This window comes from Rhipicephalus microplus, chromosome 9 (assembly GCF_043290135.1).
Source record: "Rhipicephalus microplus isolate Deutch F79 chromosome 9, USDA_Rmic, whole genome shotgun sequence".
NCBI classification, from domain to species: Eukaryota; Metazoa; Arthropoda; class Arachnida; order Ixodida; family Ixodidae; genus Rhipicephalus; species Rhipicephalus microplus.
The window spans coordinates 66,593,140-66,602,928 of record NC_134708.1 but is presented as its reverse complement, the minus strand read 5'-3'; the positions used below and the strand labels follow the sequence as shown (position 1 = coordinate 66,602,928).

The window sequence follows — 9,789 nt, the reverse complement described above, 5'->3', positions numbered from 1 at the left end:
TGCCGTGTTGAGAAGATCTGATAAGCTACGACCGGTGGGCCACGCACGACGCAATTCACGCCGCCAGGTATCTCAGCCGTTTTTTCACGCGATAATAACTATCGCGCGTTGCGATTATCTACTCGTCGCCCGATCATTAACTTTCCTCACTTTCCGCGTGTTGGCGCAGGCGCAGTGTAGGTAAACTGTTTTGCGAACTGGAAAGCGTGACCCCGACGCGCAGTATGAGCCTGCGAAAGACAGACGATGTGACATGGCGACACAGCTTCCGTCCAACAAAGAACAATTTATAAGCCTTGATATTACAACGTTCTGCTGCGAGACGTCCCAATAGCCTACGCAGGACCCCCTCTTTGTTCGTTTTGCCTGTGAAATGGTCCGTGAGTAGGCTTCTATGCTTTTCAAGCTAACGTGGTGTTTTGTGCAAATTCTTTAGCGCCGTAGAAATTATGTCAAAAATTCTTAAAAATACGCTGCTAGTGGCCCTACACCGGCACTGTTTCTGTTTACAATAGTACAAAAAATGTTTATTCTTCGCCCAAATTCGTTACCGAGAGTTTCACGTTTACTCGATAATTACGAAATCCGGTCGCGGCAAAAAAAGATCACCCTATGCCCACAGTGACGCCAGGGGCTTACGTCTCGTTGAATACGTGTCTGCGGGTTTATGACCACATGTAAAACCAGTCCACCACGTGCTCATAGCTCGCTTTCTGGGCTAGCGTGTTTTTCCGGGCCGTCGTTCATTTGCGCCTATCGATCGATGGCCGATAGAAGGCTGTGGTCCCGCACGAAGCGGCAGCCGCTGTTTGTGGTTCTTGCGATTTCGATTCGTTTCTTCTTGCGTTTACGAGTAGAAAACCAGGCAGCTTCAAAACACATTGCTCAGAGCTTTGCGCGAGCGGTTATCGCCACTGCGCACTCGTCATACGCTATCGTCGTGGAAAGCTACAGCAGAGGTTTTTCGGTATACGCAAACTGGTATTTACGCAATAGAGGTATTTCGTAACTTTACGCAATAGATGTATTTCGGTATACGCAAACTGGTTAACAGAACACCGGGTTACCGGTCGACTGTGCGGACATCTTGTGACGCTTTGTTTACCCACAGTTACACGCGTTTCCTGCCGTGTAGTTTTTTGAGAGGCATAAAAAGTTCAAAAACTGCATGCTATGTTAGAAGTAGAATGCAGTATGTTTTAGCGCTAACAATTATATGCGTGGCTAGTTCATCTCGACCCCGCTAAATATCACCACCTATCCGGCACCTCTCGTTTCCGGCTACGGTACGTATACCGCTAACACAAAGGTGTTCACGGACAGACCAAACCTTTCCATTAAATTAAAAATTAAGAGTACCCTGTCCCACAAACTCTAATTCGACATACAATAGCGTAATATGGTCTCATATATGAAGTCAAGGCCCGCATAGGCAGTCGATGAGTGACGCACGCAGTTTTGCTTTAGCGCTCTTTTCTATTGCACATGCGTCGTTAGGCAGTTTTAGAACAAGGTACAAAATGCGTTGGGTTAGCCTGGATACTCACGCAATGTTAATGCCACGAGCCCTATTCAACACCTGCATAATGATACTTGTCTCAATTGATCAAGCTGCCGGCCGTGGGTTGCCCCTCCGCTTGTCTGGTGCGTAGCGCCTTATAGGTGTGCGCTGGGGTAGGGCGAGGTGGTGCAAAGCCAAGATATGTGGTTTTGGGGCGATGAACCTTCACTCACCCTGAATTGTAACCATACACACGCTTATGCGTTGCACTTCAGTACCAAAGCATATCGGCGTGGCGTAATTTGACATTACGTTGTTTGACAGAACATCCTTCTTCGCGTATTTTAAGCGGAAGCCAGCAGTGCATCATAGAGGAGAAAATGGTAGTGAAGGAAAGGCAGGGAGGTTAATCAGTTCAGGAAAGCGGCACTTCGAGGTTCCCCAACAAATGATTTGAACAGCACCAGCTGCTTTTGCTACACGTATTCGAAATATTCAAGAACGTATTCTAGAACGTTACTCTCTTCAATATTGCTTAGAAAAGCGGCAGGGTTCGCACGATATTGCGATATACATATGCACTCTCCTTTCGTAGGAGAAATACGATGGCAGTCCCCCTCCTGCAAAAAAGGTCACTGCTTATCATCGCTGATCGGCAGCAATGTAACTTGAGAAACGCTGCCTCATCTTTCAATCGACACTCGGTGCTCTACTGATCTGAGTAGGGAAGGACAAACTTCCAGACGAGGATGCTTTAAAAACGCCGACATTGATCGTTTTGCTGAAGTAAAGGCGCTGCCGTTGACGAATGAAGAAGGGGGGGGGGGGTTGAACTTCTCGAAAAATTGACATGTTAACAAGTTCATAGATGAACTTCCACGTAGAAGAATGTGCACATTGAAACGTGTGAACTCGTCGCATGCATTTGTCGCACGCATTCATCGCATACAGAAATACATACATACACAAATGCATACATGCATACATACATGTATATATACATGCATACATACATGCATACATACACGCATAATGCATGCAGACATGCACGCATGGGTACATACATCCGTGCGTACATACATGCATACATATTCCCTCCTTAAGTTTTTATTATCACCCCATTCCACTATCAGTATTTAGCGCAAACCACCCCTATCCGTGTTCGGAAAGTTTCAGGACTGCAATATACCATTTCTTAAGATTACGCCCACTTCATGAATATTACACACTATTCGGGAACCTACCTCGCCGCTAGCGATAACGCTGCAATATTGGATGTAAAGTTTATACACGTGCTCTCATCGTCAAGTGCAAGACTCCGGTCCGGAACGTCAGAGTGTGGGCAGGTATTGTGAAGATTCACCAGCTCGTCACGCGTAAATGCCGTCACGCGTAAATGCCGTCACACGTTCGAAATTGTCTGGGCCTTGCGTGTGACATGAAGAATCAAGTTATTCGGGCGGTTCAGTAACATCTGATGTGTGTGTTGCAGTTAACAGGTTGAAAATGCCGATTTCATTGCTCATGGGAAAGCCGGCCTTAGGTTGTCTTTTGGCGGAATGGTCTAGATTCCTTTCGGTATACAGAGACTTTACCTTGTATGTTGCGAAGTGCAAGTTACCAGTCGGTGTTTGATTGCGGGGCGTTTTTTTTTTTTGGAAGAGTCATATGATGGTACATTGGTGGTATATTTTTTCTGAGGTCTTGTTTGGAAAATAGGGTTACTGCGGGAAGACTTCGCGGAACTGTTATGGTTGAGTTGAGAAGCCTTCCGCTGATGTGGTGTGGACAGATCTTTATCGTTTTCTTTAAAACTGGTGATCATTTCTTCTTTGATCTTTTTCCAAGACTCATCGTTCTCGAAGATCTAGGTGAGGTAAAATTTGAAAGCCTCACCGGAGGCATAGTCGGTAAAGTTGATGATCATCTCCCGTTTCACTAATGATGCAGCGGTGGCGTGGAGCTCGAATAGGTTGAACCAGTCCTGTACGGGTCCGTCGTCCGCTGATCCGGTGTACTTTGGGATGTCAAGGTCAGCTGATAGTGCTGTCATGATGCTGGTCATGGTGTAGAGTTTGGATGCACTCTGAGTGGTCTACGTTGAGTCACTGCGTCTTGCAGATGTGTTCGATGATGATGGCTGGTTGATGAACTGGCTGTCAGGTCTTCATCCTGTTGACTCGTGTGGCGCTATGATGAATGGGAGACGTGGCCTGGCTCATACGCCATGTTTATTCTAAAGCACTTCTTCATCCTCTGCCTCTACCATCAGTCACTGCCTTCCTACGTCACATATATACCGACGCGCTTCGCCGCTTGTCAGTTGATGGACAGCTGACGCACTGCTCGCCGCTATCAGTGCCAGTGTCTTGCTGTAATCCGACTTTCGTTTTACGTGGCCACAAGTTCAGCCCAAATAGATTAATATTCGACCTGCAGTCTGCTTCCTTCGTCCATGTCACGACCTCGTGACGTCTGGCGAAAGTACTAGGTTTCAATCCCAGTACCTCTCGCACAGACCCTCACCGACATTCTGGCCATGTACGTTAACGTCAAACACAAAACGTGGGACGCTATCCATCCGTCCGTGACCTTATCATAGAATCCGGCAGTACAAGAGGCGAAGCATATGTCGCTGTACAAGTTGGTCTACGGGAAGAATCCCACAACGACGCTCGACGCCATGTTGCCAAACTTTGCTGAAGAAGGAAACCTCGACGTCACCGCCTACCTTCAGGGCGTGGAAGAAGCTTGTACAGCCGCCGTTTCAACCTTCGACGAAGCATCGTAGAGTACCAGCCCAGTGACCGTGTCTGTGTGTGCACGCCGATACGCCGACGTGGACTCAGTGAAAAGCTTCTGTGATGGTACTTTGGACTGTACAGAGCAGTTTAACGTCTCGGCTCACTCGATTAAGAGGTTGTTCGTGTCCACATTACGAACTCTCAACGGCGCGTTGCTCGACCCGAAGTCGTCCGCCTCAAGCCATTTCATGCACGAACATGAATACTGTATTTTGTTGTTGTTACTGTACTTTATTGCTTGTACGTATTGCTTATGTTCTTTCTTCTTGTACTTTTGTCTTTTTTAAAGCATCGAGACGATGTATTTTTTAGAGGGGAGCTATGCTACATTTTCTTCTACAGTTTTTGTTGTCGCTTAATTTCACTCTCAGTAATTCTCAGGGCAAACCGCGCTTACAGTGTTCGAGAAGCTTCATAACTGCAGTAAATCATTCTGTCAAGATTACGCCCACTACGTGAACTGTACAGGTTAAGAATACACCCACCGGTGAGCATTAAGAGCACCTGGGATGCCCTTCGATAACGATTTCGGTCTAGCCACTTGACGTTGCGAGCTACCCTGCTTGTGGACACACCCGACCAAGGTGTGGACGTGCTGGTTCTATTACGGGAGGTTCTGCTGCCGGTTACGTCGAAGTGCACCGTCTTCACGAACGAGGATCTTGCGTCACACTTAGGACTCAAGGACTCCCTGTGTTACATTGTTTTGTCAACCTGAACCTGATGCACGAACTTACTCGCTGCCTGTAAAATACGATAAACACCCTTCGCTACGTCTCCTTCTTTCGACCTCCCTTTTTCGTTTCTTTCTATCTCCCCCTGTCGTTTTTTTTTTCTGGGCTCGTTTCATTTCGAACTGGGTGTGGCCCAGCTCGTTCTTCCCCAATCATTATCCTATTGAGCCCCCACGGGTATCTGTGTTCCATTAGCCTAAGAACACCTGCACCTTACCTCTCGCCCACAATTTTACATTTATCAATTGGAATTTCTTCAAATTTTGCACTTTGGATATCTATTACCAACCCGTTTTTATTTATTTTCATTGGCTCAATACCTGGAAGGCGTTAGAAAGAACAAGTTTTCCCACAACTTCATTTTTTGCTTTACTTTTTTTAGTACGTCAGTGGAAATGAAGTTTCACAGGAGGAATGTACCAGGACCGGAGTCAGTCAAGTCTCGGAGAGAAGACAAGCATATAGCCAGGGCTGATATCAGGAACGTTTATTTGCAGTGTTTACGTGCTGAACGTAACGTGCAAATGATGGTAACATCCTTGAGCATCTTGGTTTTTGAAGCCTGGGTCTTCCGATGATTCCCTGCTGGGGAAACAATTCAGTCCAAGGCAGTCCAATGAAGAGGTAGTCTTCATCTCCTTCCCTAAAATGAGAAAGTCTAAGGCTGCCTCCTTCCCAACCCAGGTGAAAGGGAAGAGGCAGGTCCAGTTCGTCCCACGAGGACGAAGAATCGCAACACCAGACACCGTATTATCCGGCACGACAGCAAAATACAACGACGTGGCGTCCCACGTTCATTGTTTACTCTTCGATGTGGCTGAGGTGCTGGGCAGGCCGCGGCGTGTGGGAAGCCAGGACATGATGGCATCACGGAATATTGAAAACGTCACCGGAGGCTGATCCCAGACACTCGGCCTGTTATCCGGTACACCTTTGATGAACAAAGCAGCGCAGAGGTGACCGCCCTTTTTAATCAGCTGAAATAGCCCTTCCTAGTTTATGATATGGTCGGGAATGTTCAAATAGTTTTTGACGACGGTTGCAGAGAAGAGTTCGAAGTACGACCTTCGTGTTGTCGCCGCTTCCGGACACCTTGGGGAGCGTTGAGCCGGAACCAATAATGCTAGACTTCGCCGAAATCATCCCACGCCTCCAAGCGGCGCCAAGTTGTGGAGGTCCATTATAACGCTACGCAAAGAGATGATGAGCATTTACTCTAAAGACAATAATTTATTCATCAATACGTTCTCAGTCGACAGCAGTGGTACTTCTTGGTATCGCTTTCTTTCGCTCACGCAAACACCACCAATTTTAACTTTAATGGACTTCTTGTGAACGAAAGCCACTTTCAGTGTATGTATTTAGCCAGCTTCGTCGTGGTACGCTAGCTGCAGTTACATCAACTTGATATAATAGAAATTTTCGTCACAATATGAGTCAGTTATAAAATTTTATAGGTACCACATATCTATTGTGACTCGCATCATATGTAGGTCACGATCTAAACACCAACTTTATTGTTATATTGCATTCTTTGATTTCTTCGTTTGATTCATCATCGATCCACATTAACATTCGGTTCATTATCATTTTATTGTAATGCAATCCTATTTTTTGTCTTAAAGAACAACTTCTTTCTGGAGTAACATCATTTACCATGCGATTCAAGAGTGATTCAGCTTAACTGCTTTATGCCCACTCCTCTTCTCCTCTGCTCCTTTTCTGATGCTTTCTGCACTTCACCCAACTTTGAATACCTTTGGGATGAGTGTACCAGGCTTGCGGTATCAATGAGGTTAACTCCACACGGTGATTTTTTTACTGCTTAAGTTTTCAAAGTGTTCTCTTCAAAACTTTTCAGTTTCAGCGCAGTGTGCCCACATAGCCACGAACGCGGTGTTTCACCTGAGCGACACTTATAAGAAACGCCACAGTGGCGGCGTGTTTATGCAGGTATGTTTTTCTTCTATTTCTCTACTTGCCCCGCCGCGGTGGTCTAGCGGCTAAGGTACTCGGCTGCTGACGCGCTGTTCGCGGGATCAAATCCTGGCTGCGGCGGCAGCATTTCAGATGAAGGTGGAAATGTTGTAGGCCCGTGTACTCAGATTTGGGTTCACGTTAAAGAGCCACAGGTGGTCGAAATTTCCGGAGCCCTCCACTATGGCGTCTCTTATAAACATATAGTGGTTTTTGGACGTTAAAGCCCACATATCTATCAATCAATATGTTTCTACTTGGCAGTGAATAATAAGCCCCTAGCGCGTGAGCAGGATTTGCGTCACAAATTTTCACATGTGAAGCTGATAAACGTTTTGCGGGCCAAAGTAGCGATGTTTTACGGCACTTGTGGCATACGTGACCAAACTACGCAAGAAGTTTGTGCCTTCATTTCGAAAGTCAAGTTGTGGAGGGCTTGACAGTTTTCTCTGTTTCCTTTTTTTTCATTTGAGGTTACAGTAGACTTAATCTTTTTTAAAATAACACGTGCTTGCTTTTGAGCGAAGATATATGGAAAAATGTTAACGAGGGACCTACCGAATGACTTCAGCGTTAGTTTTACTCACTCAACCTAACAAGGTTGCACCACTGTTCTTTGCCTTATTTTATATTCTCGTCCTGTCGAGTTATTGGAACCTTTGACCATTAGCTATACTGAAATGGAGTCTAATCACTCTATTGAGCATTATTCACGTCGATTTCAAAACCCGATTGTTCACACACCTCTAAATAAAGTTACCGGAAGGCTTGACTTCGAAACGAGACTTCTATATAGACGGGAGAATTCAATTCACTGCCCGGTTTAATTTACAATAGTGCCCATCGTAACTTGGTGAATAGATGCGGCTTGCATTCGCAATAACACTCACGATTATTGCCTTGTTAAGGTCTCTGCAACACAAGGGTTAGTGTAGTACCTTTGTTACTACATGTCATTTTCTACCTTTTGCTTCGCGATACACTTGTGGACTTTGAGGAACGCTAATTAAGCTTTCGGTGCCCTTGCGCACTTCTTCTTGCATTGCAGATCTTTGAAGTCGAGCTTCAGAGCGTGCGGATTTATCCACAGACAGGTGTGCGGAGGAACAACCAACTAGTAGCCTCATCGCGACGAATTTTCAATGGGCTAACATCTCTTCCTTTTGCTCTGTCCTTTCGTCAGGAGCAATCAGTCTTATTTAGTAGCAACTGGTGTGCCCACGCGCCACAGCGTGCTGCACTATAACGTGTAGGGGGCAAGAAGATGGGTATTCGAAAGGTCAGGCCAGGCGACAAAACCCTGCGGGACATAGGATTGGATGGTTTGGGAAGGGCGCAAGGAAAACGACAAACCGAAATTGTAGTACTGAAATGCGAGGGAAACAAAATAACACGTATTATCCACGTTGAATGAAGAATGTCACAGCACAGGTCTGCTGCTGTGGACCCTGTCGACATGCCGAGTTGCACAATGCCATGTATACTTGTTGAACTTTAGGAACAAAGAGAAGATTCTATAGCAGCGCACCTCAGTTGCATGGGCTGTGAAATAAAAGGGGCAACAAGAGGTCAACTACTTCGCGTGATAGAGGTGTGGACAGGGCCGCTTTAATTGTGTAGACAACGCTGCACTATGGTAACCGTCAAAGTGCAGTGTTCGATACAAGCATGGCTCAGGGTTGACTGCCGCCGCCTCCTCTGATTACGGGGTTGCTTCGTGTTTCTACTCAGAGAACAGCAAGAATTCCACCATATCATCATGCGATAAGCGGCCGAATGCAGAGAGAACAGAAAACGCTGCTTTTTTGACTTTGTCATTTGCTCGCTCGCAACGACATTGCCGTAGGTGTTGTCTTCAAATGCATTTTTAACTGCACCGTATATAGTTTTGGATATTAAACGGAGCTGAGTGCAGTTCGGGGGTAAGGAAATTCATTTGGTTGGTGCGGTGTTGCACTGCCAACACGTTAGTCGCTAGCGCCTGATACAGGGTATTGTTAGGAACACGAGAGGAAAACCGCCAACCGACATCCGCCAAGGAACTGGTTAAAAAGCATTCTTCAGTGGACGACGCACCCGCTTCCGCGAACTGTGGGCGGTTGTTATGTAGAGGAAGTCTTCGTGAGGAGCAAGAGTGGTTGTCGTCGGAACTGATGATGCTTCGATGTTCCCGGTAAATTTGAAGCCCGATAAAGTGGTCGCCATTTGAACGGTGGCGATCTACTGCGTCTCGAACGCTTCATGCGGGAGAAAAAACGGGTCTATACCACAGAGAATTCATCATCTATTACCGTGACAAAAGATAGGCAGGATGAATACGATGGGAATGGATGTGCAGGAATTGAAAACTTGGGTCTCTATGCCACCAGAATTGTGCCAGTGATGGCAATCTGACCACGCTGTCAAAGGAAACATTCACTTGTCCACCGAGAGACTTAAAACTTATGCTAGGAAACACTTTATGAGACACTGGTAGACGCTTTGTGACACACTCCAGCGAAGTGGTTGTCATGCACCTTTTATTTGAGGAAGAGGCGGGATGCATTCGCACGAATGAGCACGAAGTTGAGCGATGAACGACAGTGCCGTATGAGAAGGATGACGGCATTGCGCTGCATTCAGTGCGTACAGTTCTGCCAGGGCGGATCGCCAAGACACGTGTTCTCTTCGTGCAATACAAAGAATCGCAAGCTAAAGGCAAAAGGCTTCTGTCATTCATGACTCTATGATCATCCCCCTCAATTCAACGTTGTTTGTTAAAAAATGATGACTG

The 9,789-nt window shown here is 46.2% G+C and overlaps 1 protein-coding gene across 1 annotated transcript in view; it reads left to right on the top strand.

The window, feature by feature from the left end:
- Positions 1-225: 225 nt before the first annotated feature.
- LOC119165579 (glycine receptor subunit alpha-4) overlaps positions 226-9,789 on the top strand; it is a 212,181-nt gene continuing 202,617 nt past the window's right edge. The window contains exon 1 of the mRNA XM_075873768.1: positions 226-380. The gene's annotated coding sequence lies outside the window, so the exon portion shown is untranslated. The remainder of the gene's footprint in view (positions 381-9,789) is intronic.